Raw genomic sequence first — 15,057 nt, 5'->3', positions numbered from 1 at the left:
ATAGGGTTCAGCCGCAGTTTACATTCAATACATATTAGATGGTATTACTTCAACTACACAGGCAGAACAATACAGAGACAGACCATGTCATGTGTGTGACTGTGAGCTCACTGTAAGTGTTTTTGTAGACTGGATGAGATCAACTATGTGTAGCAATTGCATGACGGCTGTTACTGCACTATTAGAGGATTGAGACTCCCTTAACTTTTGTGTACTGTTGAGGACTGACATGACTGGTACTGACTGGTTCATCTGACAAAACATCAAACACCTCCAACACCATCTTGCTCCTCCAACAACTGTCGAAAGAATGAGAAATATGTAACCAATTGAAATTATGTGTAGATGAAATCGTAACATCAAATTAAAGATACAAAATTATAAACTTGGATTAGGCCTAATGTTTAGTCAACACAACGGAGATATGCAGATGATATTTAAAAGACCATTTATTTAGTCTAACACCATCTTAAATACAATACTGTAATCAAACAACACACACACACACACACACACAGAGAGAGAGATATCAAAGACACAAATTCATCTAAGCAAATGCCTGCCTATCTCTGCCGATTTCGGAGTCTCCAAATGAATCCATTCTGCAACTTTTAAATACATAATTAAATTTTTAAAAACAAAATTATAGGCTTAAGTGCAGGATCCGAAAGTTGGTCGTTTTGTCGCTATGGTTACACACACACACACAGTGTGTAGTGGGCGGTGCGCTCAAAGTCATCTGTCAGTTCTGCAGTTGCCCAAAATCTCCTGAATGAAGTTAAAACCCATCATGTCACTGATATGTATTTTTTAAACCAAGTGATCAAAGTGCTCGTTGCCGCTGCGATCAGTGGCCGCGGATACAGTGTTTTCTCGTGTGGCTCGAGCACACGCCGCACTGTCAGCACTCGGACGCGTGCTTCAATCCGTTCCGTTGCGGATAATAATGTTGCATTATCGAACGTTGTGTCGTCGTGGATATTGTAGTATTGTATTGCTAAATCCCCCGACCACTATGTCGGTCTGAGACAGCGAGACCTAGACAAGACCGAGAGGTCCGAGACCAAGACAAGACCAAGACCAAAGACCGTCAAGGCCGTGACAAGACCGAGACCACGTAAAAGTGGTCTCGAGACCAAGACCGGTCTCGAGACATACATCACTAGTATATGCTTAACCAGAGTCAAATACCGCCTTGCTTTAGTAGGACATACTTCTTAGCAACCTTTTAGTCATAATGTTGTCGACTTGTATTTTTCCTGGGTGCACGAATTCAAAGAGAAAAACATTTATTGGGAGTGAGTTACTTTTGGTTTCCAGTGAAGGATCCATTGGATTGTAGGCAGTGACTAAAAGCTGCAAAGAATCGTAAATACGGAGAGAATGCCACAACGGGAAATCTAAAAGTGTTTGTAGTCAACATTTCAAACTGGATGACAACGAACACACTGTTTTAGGCCAAACGGAAGGAGAAAACTAGACTAGACAGGGTACGATACAATTTTCTGTGATAAACCTACCCTTACAATAACTGTTCTATTAATAACCCTCTGTCGATCCGATACAGAAATGCAGAAATATAATCTGTTGTTTTCACCAAAGCCCTGGAGCCATCAAAAGACTTGCTGACAAATAAACCTGAATTTCTCAGTCCAGGTAACACAGAACGAGTAGACATTGCTTATTTACATATACATTTTAACAATAAAGCGGGTTGAAAATCGACAAAGGTACAATTTAAGCTAATTAAAAATGTGTGCATGTCTTTGCATTGCATTATGTGCATCAAAACAAGAGCCTGGTTTGTCATGTGATTTCCTTGACCCAGTCATGTGATCCTGTCATGTGCTTGCCCTGCTCATGTATCTTGTTTTCATTGGTTCTTTGTTCCTTGTGTCACTTTCTGATTGGTTCATTGTTTCTTTCGGTTCAGGTTTTTCTTGTTGCTCATTAGTCTGTGTGTATAAATAGCTTTCGTGTTTCATTGTTTCTTCGCCTATAGCTTTGATCCTTGTAACTGTTGTTGGTGAGTTTATTTAGTTCAAGTCAAGTCTTTGTTTATCTGAATAAACTGCACTTGGGTTCTTCAACTCTACTCGCCTTCAGTGAACTTTATCAGAGATATATTGTTCAAAACGAATCCAAAAATGTTTTGGACACTTTGTGAAATGTTCATAGTTAATATGTTGGACTGCAGCTATGAAAAAATTCCAACTTGAGACCAATTGGTTTAAAAATAATTGAAAAAGTTGTTAATCTTTTGTTTGCAGATGCCTTTTTGTATTCTATATTTTACAAAAACTTTTTAGGGCCACTGTATTGGAAATCAGTTGAAGCAATGGTCAATTATATAGTTTAAGATTATTATATTTGACCACAGGATGTATTGAGAACCGAGTGATAAATATAAGCTTTCTCCTTTTATTTTATTTACAGAAACTCCACACAGAGCCTGCGAGCCTCCTTTAACTAGATATTGGCTGGTGCTTTGGACAGATGTGGATCTGAAATGTCATTACAGTTCACAAACACACCCACACACATTTCCTTTGACATGTGCGTGTCCTCTGGGTTTCATGCGTCTGATCGCGGTGTGTTGATCTCCAAGACGTTAGCTTTTGCTCTGAAGGTGTGAACACAATCAGAGTGATGAGCATTATCACCCTCAGCCAGCCACGCCACTGGATGGATGTGATCGTAAACACAGGAAAGAATTAATAAATTCCACAGACCACTCTTTAATTACTATGTCAGTGTTTTAATGATGCTTTAAAGACAATTGGAAATGCAATCTGCAGTGCATTCAACTTCTGTAATGTGACATACTTTTACAACAGACAATAGGAAATAATGTAATGCAAGGCTTGATTTGATCCATTATGATTTGATTGCTTTGCCAATTTACACAACAACAACAACATTGGTTAGCAGGTTAAATAAAAATTGGCACAAAAATGGCATCATTTACTCACATGACCGTAATGGGGAAAAAAAAATATTTCTCATGTGAAACAAAGCAAAAGTTGAGCATAATATCCTGGGTGATTTTTGTTTTCCATACTGAAAGGGAATGGACACAGTCAAGCTCCAGAAAGGACACTGTTCCTTGATGGCTAATTTGATGACATATGAACTTCTTTATTGATCTGTCTCTACTGTATATCTATTTATTTAGATGTTCCTTGATGGCTTATATATTCATATGATGCTACATTCAAGGTCTTCTGTAGAAATGCAGCTTTGTGTGAGAAACAGATGAACATTTTTGCTTGCTGAAAATCTCAGCCAGAGCTCTTACATCTCATTTGCGTTCACATTCACATCAAACTCGCCGTCACAACATGTCTGAAGTCAATGACATCAAACTGGGATGATATTTTATGAAATATCCATTTCAATTTCAGTCTGGTTTTACCGTATGGCTCCAGAAAACATAATATACACCGTAATTCGAAAGTTTGGGGTCAGTACGATTTTTTATTTTTATTCAGCAAGGATGCATTAAATTGCTCAAAAGTGGCAATAAAAACATTTATTACTATTTCAAATAAATGCTGTTCTTCTGAACTTGCACAGCTGTTTTTTTAACATTGATAATAATAATAAATGTTTCTTGAGCATCAAATCATCATATTATAATGATTTCTGAAGGATCATGTGACACTGAAGACTGGAGTAATGATGCTGAAAATTCAGCTTTGATCACGGGAATAAATTACATTTTACAATATATTACATTAGAAAACAGTTCTTTTGAATAATAATAATAATAATAATATTTCACAATATTACAGTTTTTACTGTATTTTTTGATCAAATAAATGCACCCTTGGTGATGATAAGACACTTCTTTTAAAAGTATTAAGAAATCTTACAGATCCCATTTTTTCCCCATTCACCTTCATGTTGTTATTAAAACCTAAATGACTTAAAAGAAGGTTAGAAGAATGTCCCAGGTGCTCGAAAAGTGTTTAAGAGGTGGAGAAAGTTCTTTCATTTTAATGACAGATTATGAAAACATTGTGTTGACGTTCCCCGATGAATCATGCACAATAACATCAGGAACATTTATTAGGAAAGTAAAGGTCTCGTACGTTTGCCTGAGGTGGGTTTTCGTTCCATCTGCTTCTTTTACTCTGTGCTGAAGTTTCAGGTGAGTGTTCAGGGAAGCGTTTCGAGTGCTTGAGCTCATTTGTCATTCAGCAGGAAGCTTTCTGCGAGTTCGTAGCAGGGACAGGGCGGTAATAGGGTTCTGATCTTCAGGGCATGGACAATAGAAACATTTAACAGCTCCACTGTTTCTCCCTCTCTCTCTCTGTTGGTGAGTAATTGGAAATGAGAATTACTGTCCAATCGGCTCTTGTGTGAAGAGAGCGAGTGCGTCTCCTGCTTTCTAATGAGAACGTGGTAGATCTCACCGACAGACACCGAAGCCTCTATTAGTTCGTTTAGTCCCTTTTTCTCACTGCTACTTTCCTTTCTCAACAGATGAAGAAATAATTTACACGTGCACAAACAAACACTAAATAATGGATGTACACTGTAATAAAAAGATCATAATTTGAATGGAAAGACTATAAAGGGCTACAGTACATCAAAAACCTGTTAATTGTTTAATGGTAAGTTCCTCTACGATAATAAATCTAAAGGCACATGTCATTTTACAGTTAAATACTGTTAAATTGACCGTTTTTGGAGGTGAATTTTATCATTTACAGTGAAAAATGTAAATTGGCATTCCCAGAATTCCTTGAGTGAACCTTCACATGGTTTTTCATTGTAATAACAGATTTTTTTTCTTATTAATTACATACATTAGGGTTTTGTGTTACATCTTATTTTGTTAAATGGATGTTTATTGCATTATTTTAGTGTCAAGTGTGCAGAGGTGTAAAGAGTACCTGAAAAACATACTAAAGTAAAGGTACAGATACCGTACAGCAAAAAATGACTCCATTACAAGTTACAATTCACCAATTCCAATACGACTTGAGTAGTATTTGATTTTAACAGTAATTAAAGGGATAGTTCTCCCAAAAATTAAAAGTCAATGGGGCCTGCCAACTGTTTGATTACCGACATACTTCAAAATATCTTCTTTTGTGTTCAGCAGAAGAAAGAAATTCATACAGATTTGGAACAAATTGCACTCGCATTTGTGTAAAGTAGCCTTGTTGACTACCCTGGTAATCCAGAGTTCTCGCGAGAGCACAAGTTGAATTTGCTCAGCGAGTTTACTCTGGCGTCGAGTAATGATGCTCATTAAATATGCCCTTGTATCCGAGCTGCACCAATCACATCGGGTTATCTGATATAGGCGGGCCAGAGGCGAGATAACGACAGCGCTGCGACGTCGAAGTCATTAGTAAACATTGCAAGATGGCTATGGATGAACACCAGTTGTTTGAAACGGCTTTGGCCGCTACAATAAATGAGTTAGCCTTGGCTTTTTATCTAAAACAGGAACAGAAGACGCCGCTCGAATCGTTCCTTTGCAAGAAGGGCGTTTTTGCTGTTTTGCCGACCGGATACGGCAAGAGTCTAATCTACCAGTTAGCTCCGCTGGTAGCTAAGCGTATAGGGCTTGTTGTGATTGGTCGTAGTGTTATCCAGTTGCGTGCAGTGAGATTTTCAAATGCATGCTTGGTGCCGCCCCTCGAGCTGGCCGAGTTTCATTAGTCGACGCCAGACCATTAATCTTTTAGATTTAGGTCTGGATTTCCAGGCTACTTGTTGACTAGTTTAGGCGAGTAAGGGCAAAACGCACTAGATATACCTCAATGCCCTGTAGATGGCGATATCACTAGTTTTTTAGCTGAAAGTAAATGCATTACTCGTCGCAAATGTATTGGGGTAAAGAGTACATATACTTATTCAAAAATATAGTCAAGTAGAGAGTAAGATCACAAAGTTACTTATAAGTACAGTAACTAATTACATTTACATTTTTATAAAAAAAACAAAAACAAACGTATGTTTCTAATAAGTCATTAAATTAGAACGTTTGGGGTGTGAGTGCAGTTTCATATCGTTAAGTTATGTTTAACACAGATCTAATCTCCCTCATAAATTGAAAAAAAGGAAACCAGAGGCGAAATCTCTGCACCACTTTTGTAAAACCTAAAATCTTTCCACCATTTTTTTTTTTTTATGGTAAAGTTCTGGCAACCACAGCTTATGTTTTTGTTTTACTGTAAAATCCACTGTTATGATTGAACAGATACGCTGTTCATGTCTTTCAGAATCAAAGATGGAGTCGTATACATCCGTTATACATTTATTCTGTGGTCATATACTGATATATTCCCTCAGCCAATGCATTGGGAATGTTTTTAGCTCATAAGGAGGAAGGAAGAGCGATCACAGAAGTGTCATTGCACCCAACTTCTGGAGTTAAGTGCCTTGCCGAAGGGCACAATAGCGGGGAGGCACAGAAAGCGTGAGAACTCGGGAACAAGCAGCTAAATCAAGCCCTTCCAGGTTCCCAACTGGGATTTGAAGAAGCAATCCTCCATCTACCAGAGATCTCTGCTGCCCCCGCCACTAGCGACAAAACGCTTCACACAGATTACACATTTTATGTCCTGTTTTTTATTCTCCACTTGCTTTGACCTCCAAAGTAAGCCGGCTGTTTTTATAGAAGTGGAGGGGTGAAAGAGTTGCTGTTGTTTTTGTTTATTACTGTTGCTTCTGTGCAGTAAAAAGCTTTTGCTATAAAACTTTTTATCTCCAACAACCTTCCAACTAACCTTCCAACTAACCTTCTGGCTTCCAAATCTGATTGGCTCACACAATATGGCCTCAACTCTAATTGGCCGCTTGTCCAATGGAATCTGAGCTCTGATTGGCCAAACCTCTAATTAGTCCATAATCATTTGGGAACTGACCTGTATTCACATTCTGAGGTCACGCGGTCCGTTGTCGATCAACAACGTTGTTTTATCCACGTGATGTCTAATTCAGTCCAGACAGTCAGCAAGGATCCTGGAAAAAATCCTGGAAAACAGAGATGGAAGCATTTCAGTCTATTTCAGTTGTGTTTCATGTTTGTCCTAATCCAGGCTTTTGGATAAACTAATGAACCTAATCTATCTGAAATACATTAATATCAGTATCTATTCAGATAGAAAGTTACTGCACAAAAGAATAAAAAACCCAAAGATTTTTTTCCCTTTTTCAAATTCTTATCAGTTATGAAAAATATTTTTTATTTAATAATACATTTTAAAATATATTAATAATAATGTAATAAGTTACTTGCACATAAAAAATATGCTGTACACAATGATAAATATGATGTTTTTGCGATAATCCTATCAGGTATGAATAATATTTAAAAACATTCAAATTTTCTTTTAATTATTAATATTAAAATATAGTTATATATTTCAAAACTAAGTATTAAATTATTTATATTACAGTATTAAACTATTATATATACGTATATCTTTACCAACCAGGCAACTCATCAGTTTCTAGTTTTTATAGTATATTTATAATTGATGTTATATGTATATTAAGTGTAATACTTTAATATAAACAAATTACTAAAAAATATAATATTTTTATTTTAATTACATTTTAATTATAAATGGTTGAGTTGCATATATATCTATTATATCTTAGATTATAATTAGAATTGTGTGTATGTGATATATATATATATGAGAATGTGTGTGTGTGTGTGTGTGTGTGTGTGTGTGTGTGTGTGTGTGTGTGTGTGTGTGTGTGTGTGTGTGTGTGTGTGTGTGTGTGTGTGCGTGTGCGTGCAGGAAGTTGCTTTAGTCATCATCACTTCATCAGAAACTACTTCAGACGTTGAGAGCAAGACGAGGAAAAAAGAAAGGACAAATAAAATCAATTGTGCTGCCCTCCCTCCGTCTCTCCGTCTCTCAACACTGCAGCATTTATTAGCACAAATCACTGCTCAGACATATATGTATGTGTGTGTTTGCAATACTGACAAGAAGTTCAATACCCCAGGCAGATATGGTAGGAATTATGGGTGTGAATATGCATTATTTAGTTTATTTGGTCATTTGTCTGTTGCATCGATGTGTGTGTTTTTGAAAGCTATACAATCAGACAGCGGGAGTGCAACATGTTTGCATTTTCCAGATGTTTCATTAACTCTCTTATTACTGCTAAATCACCACAGCTGTTTCAATTACTCTCAGATAAACAGTGGACGGTAAGAGATATTATCTTCTGTCCTCCGTGTTACTCTACATATGCTTTTAGATTCAATTAGATCCCAAAACTTTTCATGCAGGAAACTTTGCACTGGAATCACCTTTTGCATCATACATCACACATGGCACTTAAATGGGAAAATTAATTATTTACTCTACAGATTGGAACACCTTGAGGAATAATCATGCAAACAGCACTTTATTATGAACATTGTCATTAAAGCTGGCGGCATGTTCCATTAATGGAGAAAGTTTCTTGATATTTCTTCATGGTTGTTGGTTTCATGGTGAGTTTTTCAGAAACTGCTGATCTACTGGGATTTTCACACACAACCATCTCAAGGGTTAAGAGAGAATGCCAATGTGAAACTGTTGGTGATGTGATGTGGGCATATGGCAAGCCGCTTTAGCTTAAATTGTACCCAGCGTTACTCGTCGTAATTGCATTTTTACTAGTAAGTATTCAATTAGAGAGCTCTACAATTCAATTCTTACTAGCAATTACAATTACAGAGCTCTCTAATTCAATTATTACTAGTACAAATTACAATTCGAGAGCTCTACAAATGAATTTTTACTAGTCATATGTCTCCATTCATTTTTAATTACGGAGCTCTACAATTGAATTGTTACTAGTAAGAATTACAATTCAATTATTACTAGTAACAATTACAATTAGAGAGCTCCGTAATTAAAAATGAATGGAAGTCAATGGAGACATATGACTAGTAAAAATTCATTTGTAGAGCTCTCTAATTGTAATTGCTACTAGTAAGAATTCAGTTGTAGAGCTCTCTAATTGAATTCTTACTAGTAAAAATGCAATTACGACAAGTAACGCTTGGTACAATTTAAGCTAAAACGGCTTGCCATAGTGGCAAGTCCACCAATGCGACACAGGTGAGAAAAGTCTTACCTTATGCAAATGAGCGGTGATGCAATGCAGCAACAGCCAATTGGAGTGAAGACACCGAAGATCATGTGATCCGTCCCCTGTGAGATGCTAGTGAAATTAGGAGACGAGAATTGAAGAGAAGATTTGACTATTTTAAGTGACTAAATTCATTATACTGGTATATTATCATATTACCAGAAAGTAGATCTGGCGCATCTCAAGGTCATATCTTCATTCAGCTCACCTTCACTTTCTTCCAAGAGATGTGCTGGTGTGTAAAATGAACATCTTCCACCTGTGTGATGCAAGACGACTCCAACTGAGAAACAGCAGCAGCATCGGATTAATGAACAGAACTGCAGCTGCTTCTCAAGGATATAATTGGTAAATAAAAAGCTCAGTTTCTCAGAGAAAGTGACAGACAGACTTTGAACCGTCATCCTCTTTGTATTTTACTTTCAAATCGTTCTTGCCTTGTCTGTTATTGTGGAAGTATTTGATTCTTGTTCACATGTTGTTGTGGTTGTTCTCTAATCCACCGTGAGCGTGTCCATCTGTGTCTTGTTTGTTAATTAGTTAGTGTGAATGTTTACCTACCGTTCTTACCTTGTCTGGTGTTCATTTTCAGCTTGATCTTGTCGGCATGTAAACAGAACTGTTAAGTGGAATCAGAACTGTTATATTTATTAGATGTTTCCATAACAGTCAGACAAAATCATGATAGAAATGTACACCTCCAGGAAGATAACAGTAGGTTATCTAAGTAAGTTAGTTAGTTAGATTATCTTACTTAATCTAAGTAATTAACAAGTCAAGTAAGAGATGTGATTTCAGAATCAAACATTCAGAATTGAAAGTTGTGAAATTCAGAAGTGAAGAATTGTCTGCCTTTCGATTCATGAGTGTGAATTTAAACTGAATTGACAAACAGGAAGTGCAATTGAATTGAAATGACAGGGAGAAAATTAAGTAAATTACAGTAAAAAACAACAACAACAACACAGGAAATGCATTATGGGAAATCCCCAAAAATAAATGAAAAAAGGGAAATGAAAAATTAAATTAATTTAAAACAATCATATATTTATGAAATAAATATAACAAAAATATAATATTATATATAAACATTTAATCATTTATTTACATAATTATTAAAAAATTAAATAATACAAAATGAAAAAAAATATGTAAATTATTAATAAATATATTAATTAGTAGGCTACTCATATATATTATATATAAACATGTAATAATTTATATAAATTTATATTATATCTCAACATATATATATATATATAAATATACACATATATATCGTTCTATCTGTCTATAGAACGAATGATACATGGATAGATGGATGGATGGATGGATGGATAGATTGGAGTTGGATTGGAATTTAAAAGGCATTTTAAAACAAATGGTGAAAAACAGTTTGTCATCAAACTGACAACAACCACAGAACCATAAACAACTACGGACATTAAAATCCTCCAGACATTCGTGAGCTCTTCTCTTTCCCTGCGGTGCAGACTTTCCAAGATGAACTAAATAAAGAAAGACAAAACCGCTGCATTAGGAAAGCCAAGGCTCATAAGTGCCATTAAACAAAGACGAGAGCATAATCTATTATTCATCCATAACGCTGAGGGGGAATTACATATTCTTGAAGCTAAGGTCTTAATGTACAGTAGATTAATCTGAAGTACGTTAGTCATGTTTTCTATTAGTCGGTATCGAAGCCTCATTAATAAAGGAGAGATCATCTCTCTCTTCCTTTTCTGCTCCTTCAATAATTAAAAGAATATCCTTCACTCTTCATTCACTGTGTGGTGACAGATATTAATTAAGAAAAACTGGGCATTAGTGCATAATTAATCTCTCTCTCTCTCTCACACACACACACACATGCTCGTAACTCTTTAAAATAAAGCTTCTCTAACTTTAGGTTCAGTAAAGAAACCTCATGTGATCCAGAAGCATTTAGCATGTACAAGGTTAAGAGTGTGTGTGTGTTTTCTCATTCTGTTCTTCTCTGAACTCAGCTTTGATCGCAGTATATGTATTCAAATCCACTCACACACAGTATGTCCGGAGGGTCTCATAAATACTTACACACAGTTATGAAATATTATAGTTGGGCTGTTTAGAGTAAGTGAGTCTTGATTAGAAACACAGATGCAGGGCTTTACAGTACAAGAGTTTTTTTGTGAATACAGTCAAAACTGCTAGTTATGATGTGCAGCAATGCACATTCAAATTCACATAAAAAAACAAGCATATGACTTCAGATGACTTGTAAGTAGTGCAAGATCATATGTCAGACTACTACTATGGTGCTTTTGCCATTTTTGCAGCGGATCCCTTTTACTTACATTGTATGGAAAAGAGCAGCAAAGATGAGGGTGAATAAATGATGGTACAATTTTCTTTTTTGGGTGAAAAAAGTGTGTGTGTGTGTGCGTGTACTATCTTTGTGAGGACCAGTTTGAGTTTTAGACCATTGGAGTGAGGACAAAGAGAGTAAAGTGAGGACATTTTGGCCGGTCCTCACTTTCTGAGAGCCCTTTAAAAGTCTGTTTGTGTGTGTGTGTGTGTTAGCAAACACACTTCTTTCTTATACTCTACCATTCAAAAGTTTGAGGTAAGATTTTTCTTTTCTTTAAAGAAATTAATACTTTTATGCATTTAATCGATCAAAAGTGACAGTAAAGACATTTATACGGTTACAAGAGATTTCTATTTCAAATAAATACTGTTTTTTTGAACTTTGAAAAGATTAAGCAGCACAACTGTTTTCAACATTAATAATAATAAGAAATGTTACTTGAGCAGCAAATCATCATATTAGAATGATTTCTGAAGGATCATGTGACACTGAAGACTGGAGTAATGATGCTGAAAATTCAGCTTTACCATCACATGATTAAATAACACTTGAAAATATTCAAACGGTGATTGTTTTACTGTATTTTTGATCAAATAAATGCAGCCTTGTTGACGATAAGAGACTTCTTTCAAAAATCGTACAGACCCCAAACGTCTGAACAGAAGTGTATGTCACATAAAACATATTTTAGGAAATCATATTTACTTCACATATTCCACATGGATTTATTCATCACTGGTGATTTATTGATTAATTGTGCGTTTCATGTCTCTCATCAACTGCCAGACTTGGAGATGCGGTTTCATAGTGATGCTCAGACATCAGCACATGTTCCTCAGCAGCAGTGAGGCTGACAGCACAGTGTGTCACTGCACACTAAAGCCGGCATCTATTACTAATACACTATTACACAACACCGTCGTGAGTAAAAGCTAATGCAAACTCTCTCTGGTTAAATTCAAGGCAGTATCTAAATGAAATGAGTCATGGGGTAGTTAAAGGTGAAGACATGTGCATGTATTGCACCAAATGTAACTGCAATCAGTTACTGTTAATTTCTCTCAGATTAATGTTTTGAAATTATCACAGATCCACAGTGTTAGACTCTTCAGGAAATCAATCTACGGATGGCTGACTTATACTGACTTTAAACATTAAATTAAAATAGGAGAAATTATTCTTCATCCAAAAAAGAAAAAAATCTGTCATCATTTACTCACCCTTGTGCTTTTCAAAACCTGTATGACTTTGCTTTAATGGTTATTTTTGGAGCTCGACAGCCCGAGGTTGTTACTGTCGTTGCTTGGAAAGTTGCTCCTGTTAAGAGGAAAGAAAATCATACAGGATTAAAACAACTGTGTAGATATCATATAAAACCAGATGTTTCTTGCTTTTTTGAAATAAGTGATTTTGACATACCATGAAAATATACTCTTAAGGAGACGCTGCGTCTTGGTGTTGACGCTATGGGGAATGCCATCAGCGTGACCGGTGTCTGAGACACATGTAATTATAATCATTGGTAGACGACAGTCCATGACGTCACACGAGGAGCGCCTCTTTTGTCTGAAGGAGATGCGCAGGCAAGTCCGAGGTATGGAGACGAGACGCAGCGTCTCGTTCCCCTTCTCAGACAACCAGGGTTACATTCGTAACCTGATAAGTTCCCTTTCGAAATTAAACTTCGACGTTGCGTCTTGGTATTGACGCTATGGGGAACCAAAACCCTCTACTTGATGCTGAGGGAATGCCTGCCTCTCTAGGCTGTGAATATGCACAAACATAGTGGGGGCATAGCATAAATTGATTTTACGGATTAACAGAATCAGAAGCATGTCAACCCCAATGGCGCGTCCCATGTGACTCATATAGGGGCTTTACTCACTAAGCCAATACTAGGAAAGATCACCAAGCTTCTATGCTACATCAAGGGCTGTATACATTACAGCCTCAAGAGCAGAGATCAAAATGAAAATATCCTCAGCTATGTCCGGCATATCTTACCAGCATTTTGACAAGCCTACCGAAGGGAGCATTTCCAACTACAACCTTTAGAGAGACCTTTAGATGCACCTCACCAAAGGGGAGCATACATCCCCTCTTCAAGACCCAACAACAATTGGGGAGGGAGGCAAACGAATCAGAGGGACTCTGGTGAACTGACCATCATAGTTGCATTCACCCTGCTCTAATCTAAGGGGTACTTGAGCAGCCAACCAAAGGGAGCATGCAAGGTGCCAAAAACCTCAGAAATTAGCACCTCAGTAGACCAAGAGTGAGTATTCACGTATTCACGAATACACGTATTCTCCTGCTCAGGCTATAACCTTCGGTATTGCCACTCCTCCAAGGGGGAGCATACATCCTTACCCTTATTATTATTTTAGGAACGGGAGGCAAACGAAAGCAGGACAAGAGCAGTTTGTCCAATAACTCACATCACACAAGCTCTAAACCCCTAAGGAAGCCACAGGGAAGATTAGACCCTACTTAAAGACGTCAGTGTAACTGGGGAAGAGCAGCTCTTACCCTGCCTTGAGGAAAGGCACTTTACCCAAGACCCGCTATAGCTAGCTCTTCGTCTTTTTCTTTTAGCACTAGACCATAGTATGCCACAGATGAAAAGGAGGGATGCAGGCAAACTTATTATTATTATTATTAGCATTTTTAAACCAGGGCCACAGTAGAGCACTTATCCAAAGGGAAGCTTTTATAAAAATAAAAGCTAATTCAAAATAGTAATAAATACTAAAATAACACTGGTTAAAACAGCCTGTCAAGAAAAACTCAATTGTAGACCTTGATAAACCTTTATAAGTGGACCTTTTGAAAAGAAAAAAAACCCTTAAATGCTACAAAAGTGTAAAATACGGTGTTTTTAATTAATCCAGAGCAACTGGAATGGCATACGGGTTTGTGGTTATGCTTAATGTGGCAAGACGGATCATAGATCATTTGACATCTGGTTTATTAGATTAACAACTGTTCCAGCTGTCACACATTACAGCCCGTTTCAGTGCACAATCACAATCATTACAGACACAACAGGAGCATGGTGCATGTAATGCAGTGCAGAACACAAACCATATAACACAACACAACAGAGAATCTCCAAAAAGCCAGCAGCAAAGCATCTCAGCAGCCCAGAGAGCCTGAAGCCAGAGCCCACGAGGAAACCTGAGGCTCTTCAGCATCACAGCACCTGCAGACATTCAAGATCAACCGAGTATAAAGGAGCGGGTGAGTTACTCAAGTCAGAGTTTTCACGCACTTTATTTCTGGCCTCACTGTTCCATTAATTAGACTCTAATGAGGCCAGAAATAAAGTGCGTGAAAACTCTGACTTGAGTAACTCACCCGCTCAGAGTCGAACTTCTCTTGTTCGTACCTGGAGAGAGCTGTCTGTTAGTAGGCGCGTTTCCATTACAGACTTGTTTTCTAAATGTCGACAAAAAACTATTGCGAAATGACAGCGTTTCCATTAACCAATGTTATGCGACTAAAACTTCATTTTTTCCTCTCGCAATAAGTAAAGTCATTCCAAAAACCATGGCAACGGACGTTGGTAGGTTATGTATATCCCA

The sequence above is a fragment of the Abramis brama genome (assembly GCF_963993115.1).
Source record: "Abramis brama genome assembly, chromosome: 5".
Lineage (NCBI taxonomy): Eukaryota > Metazoa > Chordata > Actinopteri > Cypriniformes > Leuciscidae > Abramis > Abramis brama.
This window is presented reverse-complemented; position numbering follows the sequence as displayed.